General features: G+C 44.1%; 2 long non-coding RNA genes across 3 annotated transcripts in view; one reads left to right on the forward strand and one right to left on the reverse strand.

The window, feature by feature from the left end:
- The window catches only part of LOC128082023 (uncharacterized), a 40,088-nt gene extending 39,264 nt beyond the window's left edge, over window positions 1-824 (forward strand). The window contains exon 8 of the long non-coding RNA XR_008207503.1: window positions 757-824. This is a non-coding gene — a long non-coding RNA (uncharacterized LOC128082023). The remainder of the gene's footprint in view (window positions 1-756) is intronic.
- Window positions 1-11,728, reverse strand: part of LOC128082025 (uncharacterized) — a 99,079-nt gene that overhangs the window by 4,225 nt on the left and 83,126 nt on the right. For both annotated transcript variants that reach the window (XR_008207513.1, XR_008207512.1), the window contains 2 exons: window positions 5,147-5,259; window positions 43-4,022 (listed from right to left, as the gene is read on the reverse strand). This is a non-coding gene — a long non-coding RNA (uncharacterized LOC128082025). The remainder of the gene's footprint in view (window positions 1-42; window positions 4,023-5,146; window positions 5,260-11,728) is intronic.

Genomic DNA, 11,728 nt, shown 5'->3' on the forward strand with positions numbered 1-11,728 from the left:
TTAACAGTGGAATATATAATCCTGACTCTGAGCCATTCTTACCCCTCAGGATAGCTGCAGGGCAGATGTACTTTGTTCTGCACAGAAGAACAAGTGCTCACATAAATGCATTTTGCCTAGAACTGTGTGATTCTTGTGCATTTCTCTAGACACGGTGAGTGCTGATATGGGCAGGCAGGAATGAAGGAATGACATGCAGTCTGTCTCTGTCTTTTCTTCTTTGGGAGGTGTTACAGAGGCTGCCCTTTTCAAAGTGTTTGCCAGTGGAATTAAGTCTGCATCCATCCTATGTAACAAAAGAATGAAACGACACAGTAAAAGCTATAAACTAATCAGAGGTTTGGCAGTCACTTCTGATCACAGAAAAAATGTCTTGATTCACATACACTTGAATGAATAAATAACCAAATTAACTACTTAAGCAGTGCTATCATTCTTTGTCAGTGTGATCCTCAGGCTTATGCAAAGTGTGTGAATGCTCTCTATGCAAAGCAGACAAGCATTTCAGAGGGAAGATGCATTACTCAGGTTTCTTTGCAATGAACTGTACCAAGAAAGGATGTTAAGCCTGTAAGCTCAGAATTGCTTTGCCTTCATCATGCAAGCACATTGCTGAGACATGGCTAGCTGACAGCACCAAGCTTATTCTGAGAAAGTCATAACAAAAAACATGTATTTATTCTTTTTAAAAGAAATGAGGAATAACCCTGAAAGCTGACCAAGCTCTTTCCTTCTGTCCCCTTTGTTATTTTCCAGTATCTCTGGGCCTGAGTCAAAACCACAGCTGTCCATCTAGCTTTCCCACTGACTTCTGTGGGGCTGGGATGGGGCTTGCATGTTATCTGGCCTCAGTGCTGTCCAGAATTTGTCATCTTATATCGCAGGCTCCCAGAAAGACAGAGCAGCAGACCCCAGACAATGTGAGGAAAGAATACAGATTAAGGCCGCCTGGCACAGGTAACTGTTTTGACACAAACAGCGGTGAGGCATGGCTTCAAATCCAAATAAAGGAGTGATGCCTAAGCATGATATCCTGTGTTTGAAGAGCACCAAGCACAACAGATGTGGAGGCTTTGGGCAGTGTGATTTAATAATAGTATGAAGAAGAAATAGAATTGTGGCTGAATTTGATGTTTGACCACAGTTCCTGTCCTCTCAACTCTGCTAATATACATTACAACTCTGTTTTCTTCTGGGAAAATAAGGACATACGTGGGAGGTATCTCACTCCTTTCTACTTGTACATGCAGTCTTTTGAGGTGTTGTCTATTAGGGTTTTAGGCACAAATTTTGTGTTATCCAGGATGGCACACAGATCATCACTGTCATTCCTAAGCTTGCTGGTAGAGCTAGCTGAGCTTGCTTTATTCTGGACCAGGTGACATCGTTGGTCTTTGCAGACCAGCAGACTTCTGTTCTCCCGTCCCCTGTGTTCCCTCCTAACCTGTACAAAGTATGTGAAGCACAAGGGAGAAAAGTCAACATTTGTTCAGTTCAACCTTGCACATGGGATGGAACAGCACATGGCACCCGAGTACATCAAAACAGAGTTCTCCTTACACAGAGTGAGTTTTGACTAAAGAAGTAAAACCAGGAAGGAAATTGTTAAAATCAAAGGAAAAAGGCACAGTTTAATAACCACAATAAACAGCTGCTGACCATGCAGTAAAGCACTGGTTTCCATAAGCCCAGGTGCTTTGCAGAGGTTGGCCCCATCCACTGCTATCTTCTTGAGCACGCAAGCGTGAAAGATGTTCACTTAGGAAAATACAGGTACTCCTTTATTCACACCTCGGAACAAATTTCTTCTGCTGGTGATAAACCCCATCAAACACCAAAAGCCTCACCTCAACCACAGCGTGCAGGCCTGCAGTCATGGAGGAGAGTGCTCCCACAGCTGAGCATCCCACTCCTCCACGTATTATGAGGATTACCCTCCCACTCTGAAGATTTCTCTGCTGTTTCTGAAGGGCTGCTTCAGGGAAAGAGTAAAATTTCCAAAAAATCACATTTTTCAGGCTAGTCCATTACTATGGGTGATAATTTTCATCATCATTTTTAAAGGGATGGTTCAGTGATCCTTTGAGAATTTGAGTGTCCGTTGTTTTCGCTGTTTGGACAGCAGCATATAGGCTATAACCATGGGCTTTAAAAATAAATAAGTTGGTAACACCCTGCTGGCTTTAAATAGAGGTTTTGGCATATGCACCTTCCCTTCGGGATTTTGATTTCTCAGATCTGAGTTCCATCACTTGGCAGCACCGCAAAGTGTGCCACATTTTCCCTTCACACAAACCCTGACATGATTTTTCTGGAGTGCAGTAAAGGTGTAACAAAACTCTAACTGGACAGACTGAGGCTCTGAGTAGCAAAGCCACCAAAAGAGCAGCTCCATAAGGGAAATAACTATTGTCACAAGTGGACATGAGCATCACCACAGGTAGGATGATGAACCTGAGGGCTCAGCTGCCTGTTGGGACAGTGGAATAAACGCACTGCATGAGTTTTCAATTCAAAGAGCAATATATCTTTTTCCAATCAACCCCAGCATGCACCTAACTACTTATCCTGCATATTGATAATTAATCAGCTATGTTATCCTCATAACCTTCCTGTTTTGGCTGTTTTCTCTTTTGTTTTGTAAACTCAGATCTGGTAAATAATGCAATCAGACTTCTCCTCTCCAATCACTGTCATTTTGTCCTACAATGCTCAGTGTCACTTAATAAAGTGACAAGAAATAACGCACTGACTGCGATGTATATTGCTTGCGTTCATCTTCATCGCAACAATGAGTCATTATTCAGAGTATGTTTATGTAATATCATAAATACCAATCTCTGGTATTTATGCAGCATAGTATTTACTTGGGCAAGTTGCCACATGCACTAAAGAAGTAAACAAAGAGCCATTCTTTGGAGGGTTAAAAAAGTCTTAAAACGAATCCAATTTTCCTTCATAAGGCACTCCTTGTTATTTTACCTAAAGTGGCTCTTTAAGATATACAGTATGATAAAACACACAATTCCTGGGAGACGTAATTATGGTTCCTAAGAGACTGGTGAATAAACAATCAGGAAAAGAGTGTTTGTTTTCCCTAGGTTTTTCTTAACTATTAATGGAAGGCATTAAAAAAAAATGGGGAGGAATGTGTTGGGTCGATAAACGGCAAGAAAAGCTGAGGAGGACACTTCACTGAACACACAGGGTTTCTGCCTTAAAAGCAGTACTATTTCATTGGATTGTAAATAATCCTATTTTGCAAACGTGTTTGCGGTGGGTGTAAATACCACAGTGCGCTCTTTGTTATATTTACTGTACTGCGTACATCAATGGCTCAGCGCGTGTTCCAAAGTAAAGAGCTCGCCTTGTCTCACGTTACCTTTAAGCATTAACACAAACAACTTCCTTCGAATCAAGGTGACAGAACCTTCTGCATCGTACGAAATGTTCTATCTGACACAAATTCCTCAGAGCGGCGGGGGCCCCGTCTGGCACAGCGCTGAGCCATGGCAACTACTTCTCTAGCAAATCAGGGACTGCAGTGAGCCCAACACAGACACGGACACTGTCAACATGGAAGATGGCTAAAGCAGAATCAGCAGTTCAAGAAAACCTTGCAACCTACGTATCTCAGAGCACAATCAAATGGGACAGTATTGAGTAACATTGGTCTACATGAAGTCACCCGGTGATCTATCACTTAAAAACACACGCTCCCAATGGCGCTGCTCATTTCTCCACATCAGTTCCCTCTCCTGTAAATCAGATTGATGGAACCAAGTCATTTTGTTAGTGAGGAGTGATGGGCTATGGAGTGCCCTCGCTGAAGCACAGCTTCTCACCGCAGGACCTGGGCATGCCCCAGCTCCTGTCACTGCAGCCTTCTAACCTCATGTTAGAAATATCACATTCCTTTAGCAGAGACAAATGGAGACCTTACCTTCCTCCTGTGGCAAGTAGGTGTCAGAGCAATAGATCGCACTGCTGCAGTTAATGTTCATTTCTGATCCACTTGTTTCCTTTAAAAAAAAAAAAAAAACTGCAGAAGTCACAAAATAGCCTATTTTCCTCAAGAAGATCTGAAGTAAATGCTGATGCCATTGGCAGGCTGAAGAGCATACATGGGCTACAGGCTAGTACCTACATGATGGGAGATATTTCGTCTCTTTATCTATCCTGCTCGTATAGATTTGCAAAAATGGTGACAGAAGAAATGTATGCACAAGATGAATCTGGTCAAGCTAGTACTTGTTTCTGTCCTTAGGATTTATTAGAGAATTGAATAAACATACTTGTTGTGGTAATTAACCCCACATAAATCACAAATCCTGTCTTTATAGGGTTTTGTTTGTGCTGCTGTCATTAAGAGCTATTCAGTGTTTCCAAACTGGAGGCAGGCCTGAGGTGAAACCTCAGCAAGCAAAGGGAGAGGATGCACAAAATGGGGGACAAAGCAGGGAGACCCCTCATCACTGGGCTGCTTCCTTGAGGCTCCAGCAATAAAACCCACCAAGCCTGAGCACCTCTGGGCAGTCTCAGCTTGGTAACTATGTTTTTGTCATCTAAGAAAAACAGATTGACCACCAGGCTCTCAACCACCAGGCCCTGATCGTGTGAGGCCCTTTCCCCTCACCCACACAGAGCTCAGGATCTGTCCAGCCCAGTGTGTGGCACATGTGGATACTGCAGTACAAATTGTTCGTGTCAGGCTGGGCTGTTAGCTGTTCCTCAGCCTCTCGATGGTCCCTTCAACGGTCTGCAGAAATCCTGTCATTGATTTCAGCAGGCACGGGATCAGGGTTTGACCTCCCAGATAGCTGCATGGATGCATGGTGGCAGTGCTAACTGCCCTCAGGAACAGTCCCTTATCTTCTTCGCTAGGACCATCCTGCCCTGCGCCTTCCTGCAAACACCACTGGTAAGAGAAGCCTCTCCATAAAGAAATGCCTTCCCTTCTGTAACAAAGCCCTCAAATTAATTAGCGGTGTTGTGATGCCTTCGAAGAAGGTCTGAAGTGACACTGTAATGCTGACTGAGTGGAGTCTGGCAAGTTGCTAGACCTCTTGCTGACATCTGCCATACAGAGCATGCAAATGATCGAGGTTAAGTAATAGCAATGAGGAACAAGACAGTTTCTACGCACAGTTTTGATCACTTTGGTAAGGAGTGGTTGATCAAAGATGCCTCTCAGTTCAGGACACTTCTTACTGGAGGAAGATTACCCAGTGAATAATCTGGAGCCGCCCAGCTAGGAGCCTGCTGGAGGATGAAAATATAATGAGCTCTTGATAGGTCAGTACTGCTTGTGAGACAACAACGCTTTTCCACTCGTGCTATGAACCCATCCTGTCTTCAGGCTACATGGTGAAAAAACGCTCACCCAACAAAGACAGCACAACACAGCAAAATTGAAAACACATTTAGCAATTTGCATACCTTGCATGCCATAGAACACCCCCAAATCCTGGTGGAAATGTGCATAATGTGCCAGACATCTTGAACCCAGGAACTCCCCTCCCCATAATCCCCTGGGACTAAAAAGTTTCTGATTGTACTCCAGCTTCCCCATAAAAGCTTCATTGTTACAGCAGCCCAGCCTTTACCAGGAGTCATGGCATCGGGCCACAGCCTCCAGGGACACTCTCAAGCTGCACAAAACAAGTTTTTCCAAACAGTTTAAGTATTTCCCAGCCCAGACTCTCACATTCTAGTTGTTTGTGCAGGGACAGTAACCCACCAAGCCCTGCCTAAAATACTGGTTGTTTAAACTCCACAGAGACATTTTTACTAACATTCCTTACTGCCGTAACCTCTTGACCACTTTAAACTACTATTAACGGGCAGACTCCATATGCCTAATGTCAAGGAGTCATCCCTGCTTCAAAAAAAGGCAGCAATTGGACAATAGATACGATTGCTGCTTCCTTAGCGCCACTGCTGCCCCTGGAAATGTCTTTGTTCAACTGGACTTCGCAGCAGAGACAGCGTCAGTGAGGCACCGCTCGGTTGCAATAAGGGTTTGTGATGAAAGTGGGGACATTGACTGGGTGAAAGATGGTAGGCACAGGGAGGTGATGTGGTTAAGGGGAGCTGTGCCTGCTGGAGCCCTGTGTGTCCCTGCAGGGCTGAGGCTTTGCTCTGGTCAGAGCTTTGATATCCCATATCTTCCCCTCTGTTCCTGCTCTAACCAAGCTAATCAGGGCACTCGTTTGCTAAATTAGTACTAATTAATGAAATGCTAATTAAAAAAAGGTCTGACTAATTCACAGCTTCTGTTTGTCATGGACTCTCAGTACTTTGGAGGCACCAGCGTGTGCCCAACATGCAGCCAGAGCCAGGCATGGGTCAAAGCTCCGCTGTCCTCATGGGGGTGAAGCACCGCTCTGAGTCACCGCTCAGCCATGCAGTGTTTGGTGGGTTTTAACACAGAGCCCTTCAGAAGGTGACTTTTAGGTGGCTCACTCTGCAAAGACAACAAAAACAAACTGAAGAGGAATTTTTGGAGTGCCAGCACCAGGCCCTGTGTCTGCCAGAAGCCCAGCGGCTCTCAGTGAGTTGCTGCAGGCTAGTGAGTGCCAAGGGACAAAGCTGTTGTACAGGTGTATGAACACACTGCTGTTTGAGAAAATAAAAGGCTTTAAATATGCTCACAAATTCAGCTAGTGGTGTGGCCAAGGGCCCCCAGTCCATCAGCACGTTATCCCCTTAGGCTATGGGCAGGGATAAAAGCTACATGGACAGACAGCTGCCCTCATGTCCTCTCCAATGGGGCAGTTTCAGCCAGCAAGCATGTAGCACAGCGTCACCCAATACCTTGGTAAGGCCTTTGGCTCAGTTTGGACTAATTTGCTAACACATGCACCATAATTACAGGGCTTGTGTTTAGGCATATCTCAAGAGTTCCTTGTACATGTAATAAGAGAAGCTCATTCATCTGGATCCCATGAGGGAAGACCAGCCCTACACCATCCAGGGCCAGAGCCCTTCACACAGGTGCCATTGAAAGCTATTGGGAATCAGTTGCAGATCAAACCTGATGTTTTGCAAAGTTCTGCCTTTGTTCCTTGCACTTGCTTTCTGCCAGCCCTTATGGTGCCTGCTGGCAAGGCAGGGACACAGGCAGGCTCCTCAAAGCACCCTATGTTGCTCCAGCTTCCCAGTGCAGTCCTTCTCTGCTTGCCCCAGCTGGGGACACTTCAGTGAGCCTGAAGGTACCAAATTGGGGGGTGCTCCTGAATGACAATCACTGCTCTGCTGGTGGGTGCACAACAGAAGGAAGGAGATTTGATTGTTTACACATGGCTCCTTGCCAGTATAACTACACTGCTTAGAGCTGTACTGCCTTTCTTTAGCTTTAATAGCTATGGACCAGCATAGCTTTCTCTGGAAGAATTTAAATGGAGGCCAAGTCCAAGTGTGGAAGTTGATCCTTTGCCTTCTGTGTGCCCAATGGCAACATCCTGTGTTGTTTAATGAGTTCCATCTTCTTATTGCATGGAATAGGTTGAGCCTCAGAAGTGCTTCCTGGTGCTGTATCAATCCTTGGCCAGGTAACACAGCTGGGCAGTTTCTCTTGGCACTGCCCTCAGCTTGGGATGAAGCTTTTCTCTCACTCCATGGCAGTTCTTCACTGAAGCTGTCCTTGCTCCATCTTCAGCAACACTCACTGCTTCTCAACACTGACCATCAGAGCTGTTTTTCATGCTTGAAATGATACAGGGTCAGATGACACAACTAACTGATAGAAAAATAAGTTCATGGCATTTATTTGCCCTAGAAATATGTCTCACATTAATGAAATATTCTAAGAGAAAGCCTCTGGGTCTGCTCCCTAAACAGGGCTGTACCTGATGGAGCAGGACAGTGGGACCGTGACATGCAATTAGAGCTTAGCAGGCTGTAGGAGTAAGTGAGAGTCCGTGCAAGGCTGTGAGGGCTCATCACCAGGGGGCTAGGTTGGAACAAGCGCTGCAATGGCTCCTTTTGGTAATACGGTGAATTCCTGCTGTGGAGGAAACTGGAGCTGTGGAATAGGGCACAAAGTGATGGTACAAACTCTGCAGTGGTTAGTCCTTGTTGAAGCTGAAGGGCTGCAGCATTACCAGGAAGGTTGGTGCCTTTTTCTGGATACTTTTGTAGAGTTTCTGACAATGGCTTAAGACATGAAATACATTAATTTCTCAAGAGAAATTTTTAGTTCCCAAAGAACTGAAACATTTTGAGCTCTTGCACTGAATTGTTGGCTCTGTCGGAAAACGAAACCATGCAGCTGCCCAGACCACCATGTTGCCACCAGAGGATAGACATGGCTATGAGTGCAGGCCCTGCCAAAGCCCATCTCCATGCTCCACTGATAGATCCCAGCTACAGTTCTGCACTGGGGGAGCCCTTCCACTGAAGTGCTACAACAGCAGTTGCTAAAGCTACATTTGGCCTTACATCTGATTTTCTTTGATTTTTTTTGTGCAACCTCTGGCAGGTCTTCAGTGCATTCAGTTCTTTATATTAGAGCAATCTATCCCACATGCAACCAATTAGGTTTAGACATATTTTGGTGACCATAATATTGTACACACATTATATCAACTTTTCAACAACAGAGGGTGGCTCCTACATGTCACTTTCTAGTGGGGAGCATGCTGACTGCAGTTCAGAAATATCCCAAAGAGAAAAACATATTCTAGAATTATACTGAGCCCAAATGTGCCACTTGTAGACAACATTCTGGCTTTGTGTACCTACAACAGGGACCCAAACACTGTCCCTCCTCAGTGCAGCACACAGGGCAAAAATCTCACTAGACCTGCATTACCAGGTTTGCCATCCAATAACCTCATCGCCTACCACTGTCATTGCTTGTGACACACACCAAGTATGTTTTGATTCTCAGAAGCAAAGAGGCAAGAGCATTCACAAAGCCTTTTAGTCCCTTTCCCTTATTCTGTGCCCCTAAGGAGGGATAGGAGACAGTACGGGTGGGCATTTGCCTTCACCGCCTCTGCACTGAATGCGGTTTGGTCCTCATGGCTCCTCAATCCCTGGCTGCCATGCTGACATATCATACTCCGGCCATTATTTATCATATTATCTGAAACTCTTCCTTGGGAAATCTTCAGCTGGAGACACATCTTCCTGTCACTCATGGTGGAAAAGGCCTATTGATCTGCATTATTAACATAGACAAGGATTCTGGATGTGTACTGACAATTTACCCTGCCAGACATAAGGCTCTAAAGGAATAACCATAAATAATTACTTGGCATGGGTTCCATAAGGCAGGCTGGATGCCTGACCCAAATCTGGGTCAGCACATGGGTTGTGGGGCTCCCTGACCAATTGAAAAACAGCAAGATGAGGCAAGATACAGGTAATCAAGGTGGGATAGCAAGTATCACATCTGTTATCCCTAGGAATGTGCTCACAACTTTGTTTCCCTGAGCAGGGTAAGAGACAGACTCCCTGAGATCACCCCCAGAAAGAAGCACTTTTTTCACATGCTTGCATGTCCAGCACCTCACAGCACCAAGCCTGCAGTTACCAATTAACTCATCAAAGCCAAAAGAAATCACAAAGAAAAACAGCATAGAATGAAAATGCAAGAAATAGCTTCTACTTGGGCATGGATGAAAACTGAAACACAGTTCTCTTCAGATAACACTGGAACAATAAAAACGTTCCAAAATTCAGCACAGACATTGAAAGCACATCACTAGTGCTTCCTCTGAGCTCTGGGATAGAGGCTATTGACACTGGTATTTGTTAAAGAATCCTAGAATCTCTTCACCATGGACTTTGCCCCGGTAGGGACTGACAAGGAGCTCAATTCCTCATGTGGGTCATTTCCATTCAATGGAAAGAGCCAGTGCTGATGCCACTGAGCAGCTGGTTTCTTTGCTCTGCTGCCAGGGAGAAGACTTCTAGTGCCAGGGGCCTGGTGGCATCAAGAGCAGCTTCATGTCAACTGTCCCATGGCTTCAGAGCTCTCCACAGAAACTGAGTTCTTCTCTCTTCTCTCTCATAAGTGGGGACTTTCTGGTCCTTACCACAGCACAAACATGTAACGAGAAGCCCACATGCGGCATACTGTAGATCATGGTTCTGGAGCTAGAATATTTGCAGAGCTTTTGCTTCATACTTGTAGTGCAAGACGTCTGGATACCACGGCAATAGGAAGTCTAATGGGCTTCAGACAGGAAATTAATGGAGCATCTTTCCTTCAAAATTGTATTTCTGTCAGAATCACAACGCTTTGAGGAATTATTACTGTTACCCAGAGCGTTTGGAGGAAGATACGCCAACAATTTTTGGAATAAAGCATTTAGATTTTTGATTTTACATAATATATGCATTTTTAAAAGTTGTAATAATCCAAATAAGCCAAAACTATTTATTTTTGTGGAATTTTCCTTTGTGGAGAATTTCAACATTTTGAGGTTTTGTTCTGAATTGGAATGAAAACAAATTTCAAAATCTCAAAATTGTCTGTGAAACACAATTTCCATTCTCTGGCCAGCTCAAGTTTCAGGCTAGAACATGTATAATAGCTCCCCTGCAGGGAATCCCTTTAGGAAAAAAAGTCTCTGAATGAATTCAGTGGTGCAAACATACCATTTTCAGGATCTGCCTATTTTTCCAAGTAGGTAGTGGTACCACTGAGAACTTCCCCAAGTCACTACACGAGAAGCCTGCACATTCCTGAAAAACCTATTTTTGAAAGACACTGCTAACTTTGCAGAATTGATGGTGGCTGTTTCCTGGTGCTATTAGTCATTCAGTCACAGCTGTCACATAGATCACAGAACGGACCTCATAATTATGTTTTTGTCCTACCTTTGTTGGACTGTCTTGAACAGCTTTATATTACATTTTCAAGGTAGATGCTGTGTATTCAGATTAAAATATTTAATAGAACAGGGTTATGTTCTAGGATAACTAATGGATTTAAATATTTATAGCCTCAGCAAACACTGCTGCCCCAAAATAAAACTAAAAAAAAAAAAATCAGATATTACAAACATTCAGATTTGCACCTGCACATGGAAAAATCAAAAACCCACATTAGGACAAATTAATTATTAGAGACTTTGATGGAGATCTACTCCAAATGCTATTATCAGGACAGTTACTTCAGATTTAGAATGACATAAACGAGATTTTAGGCTGTTCACAGCAGCTTTATCACGAAAGTATGAAGAAGTTTAATACCTATATGAATTAACACAGTGAAGTTAATCATGCACTCTAGTAAAAACAAACCCTGCATGCCATGTTTGTGTTTGCTGCCTTTCTCTAGCCATGTTTTACTGCAAGGGAGTTTGTGCTTGCTGTTCTTGGTGTGTGCTCAGCGCTGGGCTGATGTGCTCTGGAGAGTGTCTCTGCTCCTCCAGAAAACAAAGGCTCTGCGTCAAGGTGAAATCCGAACTAAACACACATTTGCAGTCAAAGTTTGTTTATAACTCTGGACTCTGCTGGGGCAGTTACACGGCAGTTTCACTAAACAAACAAGTAGAAAGCAGGGCAATGTCCAAACATTGGAGTGCAGCTTATTTAAATTGCATGAATAGTTGTCAGAGGAGCAAAGCTGTGAGTGAAACACATTGTCTCTGCAATAAATATAAAAGTGCATGAAAGGCAGATCAGACTCATGCCTAGATATGACTGCAGGCTGGCCTTGTCTTTCACCAAGGTGCCTCCAACCAACTATCTCAGCATAACACAGGAAGTC

Source organism: Tympanuchus pallidicinctus, unplaced genomic scaffold (assembly GCF_026119805.1).
Source record: "Tympanuchus pallidicinctus isolate F22 unplaced genomic scaffold, pur_lepc_1.0 scaffold22, whole genome shotgun sequence".
Lineage (NCBI taxonomy): Eukaryota > Metazoa > Chordata > Aves > Galliformes > Phasianidae > Tympanuchus > Tympanuchus pallidicinctus.